Source organism: Trachypithecus francoisi, unplaced genomic scaffold (genome assembly GCF_009764315.1).
Source record: "Trachypithecus francoisi isolate TF-2019V2 unplaced genomic scaffold, Tfra_2.0 Lachesis_group11, whole genome shotgun sequence".
Taxonomy (NCBI): domain Eukaryota; kingdom Metazoa; phylum Chordata; class Mammalia; order Primates; family Cercopithecidae; genus Trachypithecus; species Trachypithecus francoisi.
The window spans coordinates 82,470,269-82,492,494 of record NW_022681456.1 but is presented as its reverse complement, the minus strand read 5'-3'; the positions used below and the strand labels follow the sequence as shown (position 1 = coordinate 82,492,494).

Sequence of the window (22,226 nt, the reverse complement as noted above, 5' to 3'; positions counted from 1 at the left end):
AGCAGAATGCAAAGTCTGGTGTGGATTAATGGAAGTGCATTTTTCTGGGGATGGCTTTCATCAGTGCCTCCAAGGGCTCTGTAAATCAAAAAAAGTTATGGACCCCCAGAATGGCTCATCTTGGAGGCCCTTCCATGCCCTAGCATTCCTGGGTTACATACAGGTTTAAACGTGAAGTACACTCCCCATCCTTCAAGGCCAATTCAGTGGCTGCTGTGGGAAGCTCTAACACATTTCTTGCTTCTTTGTCTGAAGGGAAAGGCTGGAAGCCCAATGCCACAGAGCCTGGCAGGGTCCCTCTGCCCTGATCTCCCTCACCAGACAGCCAGCTCCCAAAAGGGGGTAGGACCAGCCCAAGGCTAAGATGGCAGATGCCAGCACCCCACGCCTGGCCTTTTGTGGCTCACCCCCCACACACACACACAGTCTCTGTCCCCTGGAGAGCAGGGGGTCTTAGGGCTGCAGAGCACAGGGGCCCCAGGGCCTGGAGTCCACATCTCCCTGCTGCAGCCCTGGAGCTTGGCGGAGCCATACTCCTTCCAGGAACCTGGTTTTCATTAAATCAGGTAAAGGAGTCGTTAACTGCCAAGTCCAGAAGAGGCAAAGTTCTGCTAGAAGGCACAGGGAAGGTGAGGGAGACCAGCCTGTCCCTTGCCCTCCCTGGCTGACCAACGGCAGGGGGAGGGGGAAGCAGGGTTCCTAAGGGTCCAGCAATGGCAGCAGTTGGAGCTGGTGGGGAGAGTCGGGGGAGTCCTGGCCCAGATAATAAGCAATTGTTAATGTGATCCATATGGATTCTGACTGGCCTCTCTGTTTAACAGGATGATAATGGCAGGGAAAGAATGCTGGTCTGTGGGGAAGGGAAGGGGCAAAGTCCTCCTCGGACTTGGGGGGATGGGGTAGGGTCATGGGGAGGAGGAGGAGGTGAAGAAGGGAAAGGGAGAGGAGGAGCCCCACCCAGGGGTCTCCACCACCCAAGAGCACAGAGCTGTTCACCTGAAAGTGGCCAGATTCCATGCTATGCAGACTGCCTGGCTAAAGGCCCTTACAAAACCCCTTTTATTCAGCCAACCAGTATTTATGGAGCACCCACAAGGTGTCAAGCCCTGCAGCAAGCCCAGTGGGGGCAGGGCCAGGGAGTACATGCTCCACTGCAGTCAAAGCCCAGAGTGGATCCCGCCACAAAGGCGGAAGGGAGCACAGGTGCAGGCCACGGAGGGAGGAGCAAGTGACAGAAGCTCCGGGCTGGGGAGGTGATGCGGAGGAGTCGCGCATCCGAGTTGGGCCCTGAAGAATGAGGAGGTTGTGGAAAGACAAGGACAATGGGGAAGGCATTTGGCTGGAGGAATAGCGGGAGCAAAGGCAGAGAGGCGTGAAATTGCGTGGAGAGAGCCCTAGATCTCAGCAGTAAAGCCGCGGCCCTGGCAGGGCAGGGAGGGGAGTCCTGATCCATAAAAAGCTATGGCCATGGGTGAGCAGAAGAAAGTCAGGAAAGGGCTCTCCGACGCCACACTCAGTCTGGGTGGCTCTCCCCAGCTTTCCCCCAGGCTGGCACTGGAATTGACAGTCACGGGATCCTCACCCAGCCCTCAGCCACATCACGGCCAGAGAATTGGGCAGGGCCTCCGAAGCCAAACTCATTTCTGTGTCTCTCGGCTCCTTCTTTTTCTTCTTCTGGGGTTGGGGGGGGGGACAAGAGGAACCCCCCCAGGAGTGCGAGTCATCTAGGCCTCCCCAGAAGCAACTCCTCTGCCCCACACAGCCTAATTCCCTTTGGCCCAAAAGGGCTTCTCCCAGAAGATACTACAGCGAGGACACGAGGGTCGCTCCCGTCTGCCTTGGACGCCAATGGAATCAAGTGGAAAGAAATGAAATGGTGTTAAACATGGGAAAGGGGATTTACGAGGCCTGTCACCCGTCCAGCACAGCCACCCCAGCAAGCCCCGCCCCTTTCCTCGCCCACCCCAGGAAGTCCCGCCCCGCCCCCTGCTCGCAGCTCGCTCGGCCGCCCGAAACCGCGTCCCACAGCTGGGTGGCGGCGGCACCACAGCACCGGGCTGCCCGGCGCAGCCATCCTTGGGGGCTAAGGCACAGCGGGGAATGGCGTCGGCTCCGTACTGAGAGGCTCGGGGAGGCTTTAGGAGGATGCTACGGGATTTCGGGGTAGGCTCCGGGAGGGTCTGGGACTCCCTCTGCAGGGTCAGAGGGCTTCGCACCGTGCAGTCTGCGGGCCCAGCCCACTCCAGAGACTGGGCGGCTCCACAGGGGAGGCCCCACGGCCCAGGAACCGGGAAGCCCCTCCGCGCCGTAAGCCCAGAACTGGGCTGGAACCGGGTCCCCACTCCTCGCTGTCCGGCCGAGAGCAGGAGACCGCTCCGCCGCCACAGCCCGAGCGGACGACAACACAAACATTCTTCCGTCCTCTATTCTCCTCCAAATTAGGTATCCATGGAGACAGGGCCGGCAGCCTGACAGCCCTACGGCCTAATCCTGATTTAGTGACCGTCCCTTTAACAGCCCACCCACCCGTCCACCCACCCCTGCGTTCCGGGCTGCAGCTGGGCGCAGGGTCCAGGCCGCGCGCTCTCTGCCCCGCGCAGACCCCTTCCTAGACCTCCTCCTCCGGCGGGGGCAGGGGGACCAGAGGGGCTGGAGAAGGGGACCAACATTTGTTGATCACCTACAGTGCACCTACGTGCTCAACAATCTGCGAAGGACCCTCTGCGGAGGGGGGTCGCTAGCATGCGAATCTCTGTGTAGACCAGGAGAGGGCTCTTGCGGTGGGGAAGTTTGAGGGGCCCTCTCTGGAGAGCTGGGAGCTCCGGGGGTACCCCTTGTTTCCTGTAGCCCCAGGGTGAAGGTGAGTACAGCCTCCTACAACGCCCTGACTCTGAGATGGGGGCTCTGTTCTCCCAGGTCAGAGGAGAAGACATGAGGAGGGTGGGCGTTAGGGGCGCGGGGACCCTAAGTAGCCTCGGTCTCCTGTCACTGCCCCGTCACCATGCTGGGGAATCTCCGGGCCAGTAACCCAGCCCCCACCCCTCCCACACACACAGGGGCCGCTGGACAAAGACCTGACGGAGTGGGAGGGGCCTGCGGGCCGGCCCTCGGGCTCAGGACGCTGGATCCTTCTGGGACCCGAACCCGCAAACCCTGGCTCCCCACCCCCAGGCCAGCAGACGCCCCCAAGCCGGCTGCTCGCTTTCGCTGCAGCCTCCGCACTAGAGGGGGCTGTGAGACGGGTGCCCGTCGGCGGCCGGGCGGCAATCCCCTGCTCTGCCCGCCCCCTCCCCCCGGGAAGTGACCCTCGGCTCCCACGCACCCGCTAGGGTCTCTCGCCGGCCCTGCCCTCCGACCCCCGCCGAGTTGAACCCCGCGACCCGCAGCCCCCGCCCTCTCGGCCCTCTCCGGCCCCGCGCTGGCGGACAAAGCTCCGGACACCCCGACCAAACGGTCACCTCCCCCCGCCCCATACCGGCCCGCCCGCGGCCCCATACCTCGGCATCACGGCCGGGTCCTAGGTGAGTGTGCGCGACCCGGGGGCGCGTCCGGCCCGGGGACCGCGGCGGGGGCGCGGGCCGGGGACGACAGGCCTGGGCTGCGGGGCAGTGGCGCTCACCATCCTGGAGCTGCTGCTGCTGCGGCTGCTGCGGCTGCCGCGGGCGGGAGCCGGACTGGGCAGTGGGGGTGGCCGGACAAGGGGCGGCCCCGGCTCCCCCCGCAGGCAAGACCCCCACCCCCACCCCCGCCTCCCCTCGCCCGCCCCCAGCGCCCTCCCTCGTAGGCCCTCGCTCCCCTCCCCTTTCCCTGCTCCTCCCTCTCCTAGTGCCCCTCTCTTTCCCCAACTCCCGCCCCTTCTCTGGCCCCTCCACCCCCGGCTTCTTCCCCGCCCTCCCCCACCTCGCCCCCGCCCCGCCCCCACCTCCCCTGGGCTCGCCCAGCCCCTCCTCGCCACCTCCCGGCTGGCCCCGCCCCCTCCCGCCCCTGGCTCTAAAACAAATTAGCCACAGAGGGGAAAAAAGAGCAAATGACCCTCGGTGTGGAGAGTGTCCTTCGCCACTCTCAGACCCGTCCGCCCCGCCTCTCCCGGCCGTCGGAGCGGGAAGTTGGGGTAGGGGTGGGGGTCGGGCTGGCGGGTAGGGGTGGGGGACGGCCCGGAGACGGGGCCGAGGCCGGGACTGAGCAGCCCAGCCCGTCGAGCGTGTCCGCTGGATGTGGGCGGCTTCCTGGGTCGAAGGGCAAAGGGGAAGGCAGCCGGCCTGGGTCCGCCCCGTCCGCGGCCCGAGACCCCCTTTCCCAGGACTGCCTTGGCCCGCTGGCCACAGCCTGGAGGACTCTTGCTCACTTCTACGCCCCCAGGTGAGCTGAGCACCCACTGCGCGCGGGACTCTGCTGCGCCTGCCCTCCCGGGCAGCAGAGGGCAGGACGCACCGCCAGGCAGGGCCCCGGCTCGGCGCTGATGCCACTCCGGGCGCGGGTGGGTGCGGGGCAGGAGGGCGAGCACTTGAGGGGGCAGCGGACTGTGGGGTGTGAAATCTAAACAGAGGGCTCCACTGGAGGGCTTCCCCAGAAGGCGGCAGTCACACTGGGCCAAGCAGGATGACTGGCAGGAAGCAAAGATGAGGGATGAGTCCCAGACCTCTAGTCAACTGAGAGGTATCCAAAGACATTCGTTCAACAGATACACACTGAGTGTTAACTTTGTGCCAAACATTGGACTGGGCACCAGAGATACCCAAGAGAGTCCAAGAGGCAAGGCCCTGTCTTCCTGGAGCTCCCAGTGGAAGGGTAGACAGAATTCTGCCGGACACACACACACTCAAGGCTTCATCAGGGATAAAGGCCAGGAACCCTCTTTGCCCCAGGAGAAGGTGGGAGGGGTGCTGTGCTGATGATGGAGGGTCCAGAGAACCTTCCTGATGTTGAGCTTCCAGACGTCCAAGGCTACCGTGTTTCCACCCAAGGGCAGTGCTTAAGGATCCTCTCTCCTGTGAGCTTTTTTTCCTTTTGAGTGGCTGCCTAGCCTGAGTGTCAGTAGGGCAAGATTGGCCCTCACCCCCTAGCCTGCAGAACTCCAAACACCACCCCCTCCCTTCTTCTAATGCGGATTCCCCTGCAGGCTCTGGGGTCTGACAGGTCTGGGGCACTCCTTTAGGTGCCACCCAGAGAAAGGGAAGGGGAGGGCCTCAGTAGCTCCCACTTCTTTCCCAGCCCACATATGGAAGCAACCAGCACCCACGCAGGTTCTGGAACTCGCCAAGGTCAGTGTCTTTTCCACCTCCACAATTCTCTCTTCCTTTCCACTCCACAGCCCCGGGCCCTGCCCTGGCACAGGAGGAGGGATGTGTCAAGGCTCAGAGTGCTAGAGTAGCCCCTGGCTTCAGAATCAGGCAGGATGAAGGGAGCCACAGCCACCATGCTAGGAGACTGGAACCCTTGCTGGAAGGATAATCCCAGGACACCAGCTGGGAGGAATTCCTTGAATATTTCCTTATTGTTGGAGCATTGGAGGCCCAGAGAGGAGAAGTGACACACTTGGGGTCACACGGCAAAGCTGGGTATAGAATCCACTGCACTTTTTCCACCCCTACCTGTCAGGTTCCCCAAGAGCCAGAGACAGGAACTAAGGGAAAGACTAACGTCCTCATGAGCTGGGTGCCTCAGCCAGCAGGATTAGTGCCAGGAAGCCAAGTCTGGCATTGCCATTGGGGATCCTGCTCTACCATGCTCCAGGGAAGGGGGGATGACAGGAGTGGGGTTGGACTGAGGGGCTCAGCGTGAAGGAAGGAATTGATCATGCGCTCCCCTGGAGTGGGGATCCAGTTCTCCTTCATCTTCCAGGAGTCTGGGAGTAAAGGACAAGCTTAAAGCTAAGGAAGGCCTTGCTAGTGACGTGGTGAAAGACATCAGCCCACTGGAGAAGGCCGTCACTGGACTCCAGGGGCAAGGCCAGCAGCTTGGCAGTACTGGGCAGACTGCTGTGGGTCACATTAAGAGGTTTAGTTAGCAGGTGGGGGTGAGGCTGGTCACGTCGCCCCTCCACCTCCCACCCCGCACCAGTGCTCAGGCCATGAAGTGTGTGCTTCCCCCTCCCAGAGCTCATTAAAGTCCTGTTAATATATCATCCAGCCTCCTGGGCTGACAAATCCTCAGTCCTGGCAGAAGGCCGATCATCACCTCTCTACCTCCTGCCCTCTTGGGCGGGGCCCTGAGAGACTGATCTCTGAGGACTCTGGGCTGTCCCCCGCTCCTGGCTGTCCCCAGTCAAGGGATCTGTGCCCTGAGAGCCCCTGCTGAGGTGGCTGTGATCATCCCCAGGCAAGTCAAGTGCCTGGCAATGGATTGGATAATAACAGTGGTAATGATGGTGGTAACGTGTGGCTTCTGCAGAGGGCCCTCCATTCTTTCCCAGCCCTTTTGCTGGTATCACATCCAAGGTGGAGCATCCCACCCCCATCCCACCCCCAAGGGAGACAGGTGCTATGCTTGGCTGTGTGGCTGAGTGCAGGCACCTGCTGCGGGCGCATGCCTGTGAGTGTGCAGCAGAAGTGTGGGAGTGTGTGACCTTCTTGGTCCAGCGACCTGCAACAAGGGCTTTCTAAAAACATTAAGAAGAAAAATAACTCCGTGGGTCTGGGTAGAATCAGCACTAAGGATTTTGGAGGGAGGGGGAAGAGTTAGAGGGAGGAAGTAAAAGCTAGAGAGAGAGGGTGGGAGGAGCAAGTAGGGTGAGGAGGAAGGAAAGAAAAGGGCCCTGGGTGGGGGGAAGGATGGGGTGGGGGGAGGAAGGGAGAAAGAAACGGAAGAGAGGAAGAGGAAAGGGCGGGGAGGCCTCTTTGTGGTCCTCTGGACTGGCCACTCAGGAGTCATTATGAGCAGGAAAGGAAGGAAATGTGTCCTGGCTTGGGGATTGGGGTGTGTGCCCAGAGGGCACCACACCCAGCTGGGCTTCCCCCCATCACACTTGCCCGGGACTCAGGCTGCTGTCCCCACAAATGGAAGCTCTAGCCCTTCTCATTCTTGCTGTTTGCCCATCAAAGCCCAGTTCCCAGTGCCTCCCCAATCCTGATCAAACCACCCCAAAACTCTTACTCTTCATGAACATATACCAGCTTTGCCTTCCCACTGTGCTAAAAGCTGTGTCTGGTCTGGATCCTATCCCCACCCCACATCCAGCCTAGGAGCCCTGAAGAGCCTCTAGGCAAACTAGAAAACATGTTCCTCCCTCTAGGCAGATGCAGCTCAGACTTGGGAGGAGGAGCTGGGTGGCTATCAGTCTCCACTCACTCCCTGGGGCCTGACACTTGGGGACCCTCATACCTTACTTCCAAAATCCTTACCCCACACGCGGCCCTGCTGTTTGTTCTGTGAGCAGAAGCACATCTACCCCCCACCATCCTGCAGCATAGCTTTTCAGCCAGCACCCCAAATTAATCCCACCGTGTACCTTATAGTCACACAGAAACTCACTAAACACTCATACCTTTTTAAGACCTCAGAATCTTTCTGCCTGGAATCTCATTTCCCTACCTTGCCAGGTGAGCTCCTATTCATCCTTCAGAACCCAACTCAGGTATGCCCTTCTCTGTAAAGTCTTCCCTATCTGTCCCGCATCCTAGCAGAGCTAGTAGCTCCACTCCCAGAGCACTTCCAATCCTTTTTTTCCCCCTGGTTTCTAGGGGTTGAGCCCACTCCACCCTCTCCAAAGGCAGAAGCCTCCCCTAAGTCCTACATGATCCACCCTCTAACATGCTACCCCATCTGGAACCTCCGGAATCCCACTGGGCTTCTTCGCTCCCTAACGCTTACAGACCCAGGGCAAAATAAGGAACTGCAAATCCAAGTGGCCCAGAGGTCTCTCCACCCCCACTCTGCCCTCTCTGGGCCTGAGCCTGACAGGAGATTCCCAGCACATCTGGTTGTACTTAAATCATCCAGCACTACTGGAGCAGGTTCCCTGCTTCTCTCCCTTCAGCCCCAGCCTCCTCCCCTTCCTAAACCAGCCTTCCAGGTCTCTCCTCCAGGATGCCTTCCCTGACTCGTCCATCCTTGGTATCTGCAGCCCACCCTTGAATCTCCACCTCTTTGGGCCTGGAGTCTGCCAGGGTGTGGAAGGGAGGGTGTGTGCTCAGCAAGACTCAGTGTAGAATCTCATCCTTCCCGAGCATTGGTCCTAGATAGAAACCCTCCCTCAGCCAGCCAAGAGCCTCCCCTCTGCTCCCTTGGCCTCAGGGGTGGCTGTCTCCAGTTATGGATGTATGTAGTGGGGAGGAACAAGTTCAGATCCAGGCAGAGCCATTCCTGTGGCAACTCTTGCTGTCAGCCATCTTCCAAAGAGCTTTGCAAAATGTTAAAAGAGCAAAAGAGAAATAAATACAGAGAATATAGCAAGTATAAGAATGCACAGTCTAGGACAGGCATGGTGGCTCACGCCTATAATCCTAGCACTTTGAGAGGCTGAGGCGGGTGGATCACCTGAGGTCAGGAATTTGAAAACAGCCTGGCCAAGATGGTGAAACCCTGTCTCTACTAAAAATACAAAAATTAGCCGGGTGTGGTGGCGGGCACTTGTAGCCCCAGCTATTCGGGAGGCTAAGGCAGGAGAATCACTTGAACCCTGGAAGTGGAGGTTGCAGTAAGCCAAGACACTGCACTCCAGCCTGGGCGACAGAACAAGATTCTGTCGCAAAAAAAAAAAAAAAGAAGAATGTATAGACTCTAAAGAACAAGTTTGTAACCTACCATGACCTGCTCCACCAGGGCTCCAGGTTTGAATGCTCATTCATTCTTTTATTCAATAGCATGTACTGAGGCCTGAGTGTACTAAGTTCTAGGAACAGTGACTCAAGTAAGATCCCAGGGTCAGTGGCGGACAGGGAAAGGTGGATGAACAAATGCTGCATGCTGTAATGGATATGAGTCAGGGAGGCACCTGGGTGCCGAGGTTGAAGGTCAGAGACCCTGGGCTGAATCCCACCTTTGTCACTTTCCTGCACTGTCTCTGGGGAGCCACTGAACCTTGGGGAGCCTGTCTCCTCACCTGGAAAAGGATGATGATGTGACCTCACAGGGTTGTGGTGGGATTCAAATGAGATAATGTGTGTGAAAACACCTTGCAAAGTGCTAAGTGAGTTGTTGCTATTATGATGAGGCTCAGGGGCTGCCTATCTGACACTCATTTTTCTAATGCCTCAACAGCTGTCTCTCTTACCCTCCCAGGGCAGGTGCCACGTTGAAGAAACTTCTGAGGGTGAAGGACACCCACCCTAGAGCAGTGGACAGTTAAGCTGCCTGCACAAACACACACACGCACTCTTTAGTTACACAAGCAGAACACCTTTTTACAAAAATTCAAATGGCATCATGTGCCTACAACCCCAGTTACTCAGGAGGCTGAGGCAAGAGGATTGCATGAGTCCTGGGCAACATAGCGAAACCCATTTCTATTATTTAAAAAACACTAAAAAGAAAAAATAGATAAGCAGAAAACAAAAAAATCAAAAATCCAACATCTTTAATCCCACCACCCAGAGATAACCACCAGTAATATTTTGGAGTCAATTAGCCAGACACAGTGGTGTGGGACCTGTGGTCCTAGCTACTTGGGAGACTAAGGTGGGAGGATTGCTTGAGCCGGGGAGATTGAGGCTGCAGTGAGCCGTGATTGTGCCAATGCACTCCAGCCTGGGCAATAGAGCAAGACCCCATTTCAAAACAAACAAACAAACAAGCAAACAAAAACCATTTTGGAGTCAGCTAGATATTATTTTATTCATCTCTCTCTCTCTCTCTAGAGAGACAGGGAGAGAGAGAGAGAGATCTCCACAGTGTTTTATAATACAGTTTTCTTAATAGACAATTTTTTTTTGGCAGAGGAGGGATCCTTGCTCTGTTGCCCAGGCTGGAGTGCAGTGGTATGATCATGGCTCACTGCAACCTCCACTTTCCAGGTTCAAGCAATTCTCCTGCCTCAGCCTCCTAGCTGGGATTACAGGCATATGCCACCACAGCTGGCTGATTTTGGCATTTTTAGTCGAGATGGGGTTTCACCATGTTGGCCAGGCTGGTCTCAAACTCCTGACCTCAAGTGACCCACCCACCGCGACCTCCCAAAGTGCTGGGATCACAGGAGTGAGCCACCGCACCCGGCCAATGGACATATATTTTGAACATCTTTTCCTGTCTATAATATGTTTATACCACACAATTGTTAATGACAGCTTAATATTCCATCAAGTGGACATGTCTGAACTAATTTAAGAAGTTTCCTGGCCGGGCGTGGGTGGCTCTCGCCTGTAATCCCAGCACTTTGGGAGACCAAGGTGGGCAGACCATGAGGTCAGGAGTTTGAGACCAGCCTGGCCAACATGGTGAAACCCTGTCTCTACTCAAAATACAAAAGTTAGCTGGGCACGGTGGCGCACTCCTGTAGTCCCAGCTACTAGGGAGGCTGAGGCAGGAGAATAGCTTGAACCTGGGAGGCAGAGGTAGCAGTGAGCCAAGATCTCACCACTGCACTCAAGCCTGGGCAACAGAAAGACTCCTCTCAAAAAAAAAAAAAAAAAAAAAAAAGTTTCTTTTGTTGTTGATTTTTTTCTGGAAATAAAAGTTTCATGAACAAACCTGTAACTTCCACCTTTGTGCACGTGTCTAATCATTGCCTTAGGATAAAATTCTAGTAACCAGAGGCTAGGAATGCATATTTTTATCTCTGAGGAGCCAGAAGCCCAGGCCTCTGGGCAGTGTTCTCACCTCTCCTCCAGGCAGCCCTCCCAGACTTCCAGGGTTGAGTACATCTCCCATGGTCCTTTCCTCTCCAAGTAGCTTCATCTCTTAGAGACCTGCCCTGAGACCCCTGAAAAATACTGGGAAGGTCTTGCTAGTGAGGCCTCTGGGCAGTGATCTCACCTCTCCTCCAGGCAGCCCTCCCAGACTTCCAGGGTTGAGTACATCTCCCATGGTCCTTTCCTCTCCAAGTAGCTTCATCTCTTAGAGACCTGCCCTGAGACCCCTGAAAAATGCTGGGAAGGTCTTGCTAGTGACAGCCAGGAGGGGCCAGGGTGGAGAACACAAAGCAGGCTTGTCTGGGGCAGGGGAAGAGGCCCCGCCCTCCGTGCTGCTGGCCCAACATTCCTCCTGGACAATGGCTGCCTTGGGAATCCCGGGAATGAAGGAGGCGGGCAGCTTCCCGAACCTGCGCCCTCCACCCCCATCAAGTTGTACCCTTTCCCCAGATGGAAAGCAGGGGCACTTTACATTGTGGCAGGGTGAGGAGGCCAGCTAGCATCCATGTCTACAGCCCCCGCCCCTCCTTTTACCAACACTAATCCACAACGCCCTGCCACCTCATCCCCATGGACCTTGGGCGAGTCCTGCTCCCTCAACTGTAAAATCAGGAGCTTGGATCCAGGGGTTGCAAAACTCGCCACAGATCTCAAAGACCAAAATGTAGTGACTAAGACATGCACAGGCTTTGGAGCCAGGTTGCCCGAGTTCAAATCCTGGGCTGCCCTTCACCCTGGGAACTTAAGCCCCTGGGTTGCCCACTTCTCTCTCTGCAAAGTATGTTTGTTGATACAGCTCCACTCGCTCCCAATGGGAAGGCAAACTCCTCAAAGTCTGTGAATCCTGATCCATGTGTAACTCTGCTCAAAATACTAACCAGATCTCCAACCCCAGACTCCCTCATGCCCTGTGCGGATTTTGGCCCCTGGACATTTGCCCAACAATTGGCCACACTTCTGGGAGCTGCGACGGGCGCCTGATGCCCCTGAGGAAGCATCCCTCCCCAGCGTGTTTCCATCTTCCCTTGCATCAGTCATAAGGCCATAAAGCTGTAAATGGTAAAGGCTTACTGGGGCACAAAAAAACTTTAAATATAGGAAAACTCTATTTATTTATTTATTTAGAGACAGAATCTCACCCTGTCGCCCAGGCTGGAGTGCAGTGGCATGATCTTGGCTCACTACAACCTCAGCCTCCCGGGTTCAAGTGATTCTCCTGCCTCAGCCTCCTGAACAGCTGGGATTACAGGCATGCGCCACCATGCTCAACTAATTTTTGTGGGTTTTGTTTGCTTATTCGTTTGAGTAGAGACGAATTTTCACCACATTGGCCAGGCTGGTCTCGAACTCCTGACCTCAAGTGATCCACCTCCCGAAGTGCTGGGATGATGGGCATGAACCACTGCACTGGCCGGAAAACTCTTATGTTAGGTCATATGTCCTTATTTTTGGTTGGGAAATGCAGGCATTTCCAATGCCACCAGCAATTGCCAGGCATCATGGGTGGCATAGACTCCAGGCTCTTACTAACCCATTGGAGGGTTAGAACAAACACACTTCAACAGGGATCCATTCCCAAAGCTACCCCTGGAAATATTTCTGAGCTTTTAACCACAAATCCCTGCCCACCCTCCCTCATAGACTTGTTCCCTGCTTCCCCTTACTTACCTCCTCCTCAGCCCTATTCCTATACTCCCCCGAATTCAGATCCTCTGCTGCAAGTGCCAGAAAACTCCCCTCATAATGGCTTCTACCATAAGGAAAATACATGGTCGTATTTCATCCAGTTTAGACACCATTGATATGAAGAAGCACTGCTGCTTCATGTGATTGATTGATTGATTGATTGATTTTCAGAGACAGCGTCTTGCTATGTTGCCCAAGCTGGTCTTGAACTCCTGGGCTCAAGCCATTTTCCCACCTCGGCCTCCCAAAGTGCTGGGATTACAGGCATGAACCACCATACTTCATATACTTTAGAAAGAAAAAACACTAAAACTGCTGATTAAAGTGACGAAGACTTCTTATCTTTTGGAATTTTTATTTTACACTTACTGAAAAGGCTCTCTTAGACTTACTACTTTTGTACTTACATAACAAAGAAAACATGGGTGAGATAAATTGGTTAAGGTTTTCCTAAAACTTTACCCCATTCAGAGTCTGATTCTTGGATCACTTTTCAACTCCCAACTGTCAATATCTGTTTTTCCACACAGAATCAACATCTGGGCCATCTTACAAGTACTGGTGATACAGAACATTTCTTAAAAGTGCTCTGCCAGGCTGGGCGTGGTGGCTCACAACTGTAATTCCAGCACTTTGGGAGACCGAAGTGGGCAGATCACTTGAGGTCAGGAGTTCGAGACCAACCTGGCCAACATGGTGAAACCCCGTTTCTATTAAAAATACAAAAAAAAAAATACCCAGGGGTGGTGGCTCACGCCTGTAATCCCAGCACTTTGGGAGGCCGAGGTGGGTGACTCCCGAGGTCAGGAGATTGAGACCATCCTGGCTAACACGGTGAAACCCTGTCTCTACTAAAAATACAAAAAAATTAGCTGGGCATAGTGGCGGGTGCCTGTAGTCCCAGCTACTCGGGAGGCTGAGGCAGGAGAACGGTGTGAACCCGGGAGGTGGAGCTCTCAGTGAGCCAAGATTGTGCCACTGCACTCCAATGTGGGCGACAAAGCAAGATTCCATCTCAAAAAAAAAAAAAAACTTTAGATGACACAAAAAGAAAAAGCAAGATTAGCTGAAACAATATAATATATTGGCAGTGCTTGGCATAGTGCCTGGCACATAGCAGGTAGTCTTTAAACGGTGATAATAAGGTCATCATCCCTTCATCCCTTCACAGCCTGCGTCCTCATTGGCCTAGGAGGACAGCCTCCTGCTGAGCCTCTGCACTGGAATACCAAACTCAGCGTGGGGCTTTTTCCGCTTTCAGCTTACCCTCTCTTGCCTCAAACAGGATGATCCCCTTCGGAAGATTTCTTCTCCTTTCCTTTTTCCTTGACCCCTTTCCTCCCTTCCTTCCAGTCTCTACTCTGTCCTGCCTCTAACAGGAAGTTTTCTTTGACTGTCTCTCCATTCTCTGCCAACCTCCCCACTGCCTCCGTGTAGGTTCTGTCCTCCCAGTCCAGAGCTCTATCCACACCACTCCATTGCCCATGCCCCCAGTACAAACCGTGGGCTTTCTCTGTGCCAGCTTAAGGGAGGCCTGAACCCATGGGGACGCCTGCCTGCAAAGGGAAGGATGCCCCGTTCCACCTCAGCTCCACCACAGCTGCGTGGACTCGCTGGGAAAGGGGTGGGGCTGGCGAGGAGGAGGCCACCTGCCAGAGTGGCAGCAGACAGGCCAGCTAAATCCTTGACCTATGATTTAAGGGGTCGGGCACAGTTCAATAGAGCACTCCAGGCTGAGTCCCAGCTCATTCACACAGGTCAGAGGGATGAGGGGCAAGGCAGGAGGAGGGCCATCTCCTCCGAGATGGCTTCCTCCCTAGCCTTCTGGGGCATAATCCAGCCTGAAAACTACCAGTTCCATTCCCATCAGCGTGGATGCCCCCTCTGAGAGGCCGAGGGAGGAGGGCGGTGCGGGGAGAGGGGAGGGCAGCAGGGCAGGAAGGTGGACATCTAGGCAGGCACAGCGCCTGGCACACAGTAAGGGCAGGAAAGGCTCCTCCCTCTGCTAACCGCGGAGCCCTTTGTTAGGTCGCGAGACGCAGCGGAGCTGCCCAGCTTCCAGATCGCCCCTGGTCTCTGCTCCCCTCCTTTGCCTTTGGAATTTGCCCTCAGACCTGGACCCTACCAGGGAACAGCGGGATTGTCTGATGGAATTCCACTTGCAAACCGAGAGAGGTTTTGCCATAAATTCTAGTCCGGCCCCGGGAATAGGGCCACGCCTGGGCCCCACTCCCCGTCCCCCGCCCGCCTCCCCGACCCCCGGCCCAAGGCCTCCCCAAGCCGCGCCCCGGGCTGCCTCTGGGAGCGCTATGCAAATGAGATGCAAAGTAGGCCGAGGCAGCCGCGAGGATTGGCTACCGCGGAGGCTCAGTCCGCCCAATCCCGGGCCTCCCGCCAGCCAAGGCGCCCCCGGTCCGGGCCCGGTCCCGCCCGTAAATCAGCTCCGTCAGCGTTAATGGCTCCTGACTAATTGCCTGGACTTGGGCTCCGGGCTCAGGTCGCCAGCATTAAAATTCAATCAGGCCTAGCGCTGAGCTATTAAATATTCATTGGGAGAGCTTCCCGAAATCGGGCTGGGGGATGGGGACGGACTGGGTTGGAGGGACTACCCGAATCCCCAGCTCTAGAGGAGGTGCCGCTCCTCCCCAGCGCGCTCTCAGCTTCTGCCCCGGCTGCCGGGCTTCCATTCGGCTGGGCCTCATTTGTCTCTGGAAGTCCCTGCGCCCTCTCTAGAGACTTTTGGGAGACTGAGTTGCCCTGCAGAAGGAATGTTAAGTCATGCTAAGGAGGCTGTGTCTTCTCCACGCCTGGTCACCTCGCCGCACTACCCTTTCCCCAGTGCCCACCATGAGCTCCTATTCATGCTGGAACCTTAGTTCCCACCGGGAGTGGAAGACATCCAGGGCACAGAAGGCTTAATCTTTAGGAGAGCCCCGACTTCCCTGGCCCTGCTGCTGGGGCTTTATGGAGCTACACTGGCCATCCTCAGCGTGGCTAGAGAGAGCATCAGTCTGGGCAGCACCGGGTCTGTGCTGGAAGGGAGGAGTGGGCTTTGTACAGTCCTCCCCTCCTCTTCCCTGCCCTCAGGAATGCAGCCTGTCCAAGCTCCTGGGCCCCTGGTCTGATGCTGAGCAGGCTGCCTGGAAGTTCTCAAAGAGGGTACCAAGGGGGAGGGGGCTGGGCCTGAGGGGGCCCTTGGTAGTGTCAGGGACTTAAGCAGAAAGTGCATCCTCCACCCACACACACACAATAGTCAGAGGGTTATGAAGAGGGCTTAGCAGATGTGATGACAGCCATGGCCCAAGGACTGGGTGAGCCACTCAAAGACCAAGAGTTTTTCTAGACCCTCTATGATATTTTGATACATCTCTTCACGCGGCAGCTCTAGTCCTGAGACAAGGAGGTATTTGGGTTGGGAGGAAGAGAAAGTCTTGGGAAATGTGCTAGGAGAGACTCGTTTCCCTTCTCTGGTTTTTCAGGGACTCCTCAGGAGCAAACCACCTGCTCACCGGGCTTGTCTCCTGCCCTTTGGACTGCTCCCTGCTCCTAGTGCCTGAGGATGGTGCAAGGAATTAACCCTGTGGGGCATGGGGGGAGGCTTCGACTGCCAGAGCCACAGAGCACCCGCAGACGCTGCAGGGGAGGGGTGGAGGCTGTGGGTACCGGTCTCTACAAGGCCAGAAGCCATCAGGACTCCAACAGGGTTGTAAATTCAGGGAACATTGTTTTGATGGACACTGGAAAGAACTTCTTGGTCAGCTATCTCTGAGGGCATCAACCCTTGGCCCTGCAGGAAGCCTGGAATTCCTGCCTGAGGACCCCTACTCCCCCAGGGCTTAGATGATGATCTTACAGCAAGTGGGGTCCATGAAGCACCCTCTCTTCAGAAACCAGGCAAGCCCCAGGGCTGGGTGCAGGGCAGAATGCGTCTGGCAGCGATTAGGAGGGGAGCTGGAGCTGGGAGGCCTCAGACTTCAGCAGGTCAGGAGTGACCCCAGTCAAGTGTCCGATTCCAAAGCCAAACGTCACAGGCAATCTGGGATTCCAAACTCACCCCACGTGTGGTTCCCATTAGGGCTGGCTGGGGTCTTCCTGAAGGCCAGGCCGGATTCCTGAGCCCCTCCCCCAGGACAACCCCTCCCTCTCCAGGCAGTCTGGAATGTCTTACTAGCCCTATGGGGTGGCCTGCCAGCACCCACCCTTGGGGACTTCCAGGGGTATCCAACTCTAAATAGGCCTCTCTACCCACTAGATGACAATGTTTTGCAATCCCTCAGAGGGGACAAAGGGATAGGAGACTTTAAACCTTTAACTTCCCAGAGTGGGCTAATCCCTGAAGATCCCTACAGTGTGCCTGGGAAGTCTTCCCCATCTCCTGGCCAGTCACTTTTGTTCAGGCCTCAGCCACTCTGGCCTGGACAACTGCAACTGCCCCCATTGACCTTCTGCTACCAGTCCATTCCTCCATACTGTCCCTGAGCGAGTGTCCTAAAACTCAGGCCTGTTATTCAGATTATTTCCCTCCTTGCAAAATTTCCAATAGCTTTTCAGCAACTCCGAAGCCATTGAAGACTGGTGGCCAGTGGGCCAAATCTGGTCACATTATGTCTGCGTCCTGTGTAGTTAGGGCTCTGACAGAATTAAAATTTTTTAATAGTTGTAAACATTTAAAAGCCAGGAGGCAACACAAAAATCTACATTTATTAAAAAAAAATTTTTTTGGCTGGGCGTAGTGACTCATACCTGTAATCAGAGCACTTTGGGAGGCCGAGGTGGGCAGATCACTTGAGCGCAGGAATTTGAGACCAGCCTGGGCAACATGGTGAAACCGCGTCTCTACCAAAAAAAAAAAAAAAAACAAAAATTAGCCAGGTGTGGTGGTGTATGCTTGTAGTCCCAGTATAGGAGACTGAAGTGGGAGGATTGCTTGACCCCAGTAGGCAGAGGCTGCAGTAAGCCTAGTGGCGTGGTGCCATTGTACTCCAGCCTGGGTGACAGAGTGAAACCCTGTTTCAAAAAAAAAATTTAAGGCGGAGTCTTGCTTTGTCCCCTAGGTTGGAGTGCAGTGGTGCCATCATAGCTCACTGCAGCCTTAATTCCTGGGCCCAAGTGATCCTCCCGCTTCAGCCTCCTAAGTAGCTGATGTTACAGGCTCTAGCCACTGCACATGGCTCTCTTTTTACATTTTCTTGAAAACATTGGCAACTTGTTTGCATTCCTGGATGGCGACAACTGGCTGGGGTTAAGTAACAACTGTGGCCTTTAGAAGGGATCCCTGGGGCTTTCCTATGCACCACTGAGGGAATTCTGGAAACCTCACCAATCCCTATTGTCTCCCAGGTCTGAGGCCCAGATGAGTGAATAGCCTCTTTATCACTAGGCTGGCCCTTGCCTTTTTATTTTACTTCTTGTCAGCTTCATGTCTTTGGCCATTTATGTTCCTGTCTGCCCCTTCCTACAGATACTTCAGTTTGTTATAACAAACTCAAGTCGAAATTTCTTGACCTGGTATGTGTCCCTTCAGACTCCCTTCACATACGGGTCCCCTCCTTATCCCAGTCAACTCCTTCCCTCCAACACTCTTGCCATGCTTCCCCAGGCTGCAGCTGGACTTTCACACTCCCATCTTTGCACACACTGCTCCTTCTTCCTGGAGCACCACTTCTCTTCCTTCTCTGGTGAACTTTTAAACTTTTTTAGAGATGGCATCTCAGTCTGTCACCCAGGCTGGAGTGCAGTGGCACAATCCTAGCTCACTGCAGCTTCCAACTCCTAGGCTCAAGCAATCTTCCTGCCTCAGCCTCCAGAGTAGGTGGGACTACAGACAGGTACCACCACAGCTGGCTAATTTTTTAATTTCTTTTTCTTTTCTTCTTTCTTTCTTTCTTTTTTTTTTTTTTAGAGATAGTATCTCACTATGTTGCCCGGGCTGGTCCAGAACTTCAGGCCTCAAACAATCCTCCCTGGGGCAGAGCCTCCCAGCCCTGGTGAACTTTTATTCCTCCTTCCAACCCCAGCCCAGAAGCCGCTGACTGTGGGGCTTCCTCTTGACCCCTGCAGAAGTCAGTTACCCTCAGGTTGTCCAATGGTCCCTGTGATTCCAGAATTCTCACCATGTATCCCCTCCCTATAGTGACAACCCTTGCAGGGTTTTGAGGAGGCCTGCTCTCGGCATCGGATGCCCAGGTTCCCTGTGCTGAGAAGTCAGGCCATCAGACTGGTGGCAGTAATGGTTAGGGGAAGGAGGTGTAGTTCAGTCCTGCAGGAGCTAGCCTCTGGGACAAACACAGGTTTGTTGGAGTCAGCAAGGCTACAGGAGAAGGAGGCAGCAGGCACCTTCTGTGCCACAAGGTGAGGTTTTCTGGGTCCTGGGCAGCACGGCTGTCTGTGTCACTGGGGGACTGGGATGAGTGGCTTTCTGTACCAGGGCAGTCAGGTGCTTTCAGCTACCCTGTGAGTATTCTAGTGAGCAGAAATCCAGAAGAAAAAACGTGGAGCAAAACATCAGAACTCAGGGTGCTAGGCAAAAGTGTTCTCATGAGAAAAATGTGGCAGATTATTTGAGACTCTGATAGCTCTGGGGATGATCCACAAACACTCCCCAACTCCTCCAGTGCCTCCAGCACTGTCATCAGACATATTCACCCCCTGAAGCCCATGCTGCAGGAGACCCCAGGAAATTGCCTTGACACCAGCCTCCCATCCCCAGCCCACACTCCCTCTTCCCCCACAGTCCCTGCCACCTCCGGGTTCCCAGCTCTGTCACAGCACCTTCCCAAGGCGAGGGTCAGGCCTGATGCCCCTAGTCTCCCCAGGCCTAACCATTCTTCCACCCACCCGCGGGTGTTGCTTCCCAGACTGTGGAATCAAACCCTCTGGACACACCCAAGAAGTAGGTACTGGGTCCCCATTTTACAGATGAGGACACGGCTCTGAGCGCTGCCCAAGATTACCATAACTCCAGACCGCCGGGCCTGAAGAGCTGAGTCCTGCCCGCTCCCCACCGGCTTCAGGCTCGGGCCTCGGCTCTGCGCGTCCCTCCTACACACACCCCGGACTCATCTGTCCAGGTCCGAGATCCAGATCTGCGCGTCCGTATCCCGAGGCAGGCGTGAACTACCCACCCGTGTGCACGTCGGCCGAGCGAGTGGCCGAGGGACAGCCCCCGTGCTTCCCAAGGCCTGGCTCCACGAGGAGCAGAACCCTAACGGTGGGATTCTGTCTCATAATGCTGTGTGGCTCCGACTAGGGCCCGCCCCCCACCAAAGAGATGCTGGTGGGTGCTTTCGGTTCACCCCTGCACTCGCCCCAGCGGGGCTCGCGGGCCACCTGGAGCTCCCGCCCCTCGGTGGCCAGGGCTGCGCGTAAAAGGGGGACGTTCGGACGCGGGGACGCGCACGAGCCTCGGAGCCTCCCCCAGGCTGTGGGGGAAGAGGAGAGAGGAGGGAGCAGATGGCAGCAATTAAGACTCGGACCCTCCCTCGCCGTAGCCCGGGGCCGGAAGATCGGCTCGGCAGCTCGCTCAGGCGGGAGGGGCGGCGGCCTCCCCGGCCGGGAACCGGCGGAGCTGGGGTCGGGGAGAGGCGGTACCGGCCTCTGGGGCGCCGGCATCCCAGCTTCTATGGGAGAGTGATGTGAGGGCTGGGTGGAGTCACCTCCTTCTCCCGGGAGCTGGGAGATTCCCTTTGGAAAGGCCGAGTCTCCGGCCGCCCCCATCCCTAGAGTTGTTTCAGGCCAGGGCCGGCGGCAGCCAGCTCTGGGCCTGCAGGTCCTCAAAGTTCCGAAGATTTTCAGGTCGAGCCAGTGGCTCAGGCTAGGGAGAGGGGAGCTGTACGGTTGTGCAGGTTGTGACCTATACAAGGGGGGAGGCGTGGTTGTGGGTGAACGGGATTCCAAGCTGGGCCTTGGCAGGTGCTGACTCGTTCTGAAGGAGGGCAGGGGGCACCATTTCTCACAAAGGTCTGGGATGAGCCAGCCTGGCCTGCCCTTGATTTAGGGCTGCTGAGGATAGACACAGTGGGAGAGCAAATGGCTAGGGTTGGCCCCTGTGGGTCAGGGCCAGGGCCAGAGAGGACAGGGGGACTCTCCTGGCCCAGGGTAGAAACAACTGGATCAACTGGGCTCCCTGGGCCTTTCTTTCTTCTTGAATTCCTCTCCCACCCTCACCCTGAATCTTGTTCCTCTGTCTCTAACATAGTTCTTAAAACAGCCCCTGCCCCTGCCCACACTCAACTGCCCAAGCTCCTGTTACTTCCCTGCACAATCGAAAAGACTCCTGTCCGCTCTCCAACAATCTGTTCACACTGCAGGCAAAGAGACCTTCAAAAACACAGATCAGGAAAACACCAGGGCATGTGACTCCTCGCGTCACAGCCACCCAGGGCTTCCCTGCAAAGGAAGCCCCAACCTTTTCCCCCAGCCCCTACCTACACAGACCTCTCTTCCTATCCTTCGCCCCACTGCCCAGACACTGCTTACACTGGCTGCCTTTCTGTTCCTTGAACTTGACAAGATTTCCCTCATCTCTGGGTTTGGCTTTGCTGGTGCTTTTCCTGGATTGCTCTACTCAGATCCTTCCCAGGAACCTCACCTTCCCATCATCCCTGACCACAATAATAAAGCAGCTCCATCTGCCCAATCCAGTCTGTCACTTAACCTTATATATTTCTTCCACAGGACTCACCGCATTCTGTAATTATCTGTCTTATTCACTTGGTTTGTGGTCTGTTTCACTCACCAGAATGTCAGCTTCATGAATGCAGGCACCTTGTCTTTCTTGTTCTCTAGCACAATGCCTGGTACAAACCAAGAAGCACTCAATACATGCTCCATACATTTCAGGAATGGAGTCCCTGGGACCAAACTAGTTCATCTGGTCACCTCTGAGAGGGCTTCTCTCTGGGTGGGGCCAGCTATAAATACCTGTACTCACCTGGTACACACCTAGATGCCTTGCACACACGGGCAGACCTATGGCTTGCTATAACAATAATCTTGGCTAACAGCGAATCAGCTGACACTTGAGGGCTTACTGTGTGCCAGACATCATTCTAAGTGCTTTACATAGTTTAATTCATTCCATCCTCTTGTGAAGTAGACACTAATAGCCTCAGTTTACAAGCAGATATACCACACACACAGATCCACACCACAACACACAGGCAGCATAAGCATTGAATTCATTATTACTATCCAACAGATAGATGAGTGGGGTAAAGAAATCAAGGTGAGCCTGGGACATTCAATAACTACTGTGGGAAGATGGGAAGAACACCAGGGAAAGCTCAGCATGGGGGTCAGGCACAGGGCCAGTTGGGCAAGTGGTAGAAGAGGAAGGTGAGCCTCAGCCCACGCCCATATTCTAGGTCCCCACAGCACTTGGAGTGGTGCAGAGGCTGGTTTCTGGTTCAGTTCTGCCATCCACCGGAGGGGTGATCTTGCCCACCAGAGGGCAACCATTTACCCTCCTGAGACCACATTAGCCAAGTGGTGGGGCAGGCATACATAATGCCTATGTCCCAGGTCCCTCACCAGGCTCAAACTCCAACATGCTCATGAAAGCCGTGTAGGGCTTGCTGATGAAAAAGTACAGGTTGCCAGCTGGGAAAACTGGGGCTGGAGCTATGCTTTGGCTCTTCTGGAACCCCAGCTCACTGCTGTATGACTCTCCAGGGTGGGGAGCTGGTGGAGGGGCTGGGGCTCACCAACCATTACCCCTTCTGTACCTGGCCTGGTGCTCAGCTAGAGCTCCATAGG

The 22,226-nt window shown here is 55.5% G+C and overlaps 1 protein-coding gene across 1 annotated transcript in view; it reads right to left on the bottom strand.

The window, feature by feature from the left end:
- The window catches only part of FIGNL2 (fidgetin like 2), a 47,439-nt gene extending 26,162 nt beyond the window's left edge, over window positions 1–21,277 (bottom strand). Inside the window, 1 exon segment of the mRNA XM_033222019.1 lies at window positions 21,208–21,277. The gene's annotated coding sequence lies outside the window, so the exon portion shown is untranslated.
- Between the last annotated feature and the right edge of the window lie 949 nt (window positions 21,278–22,226).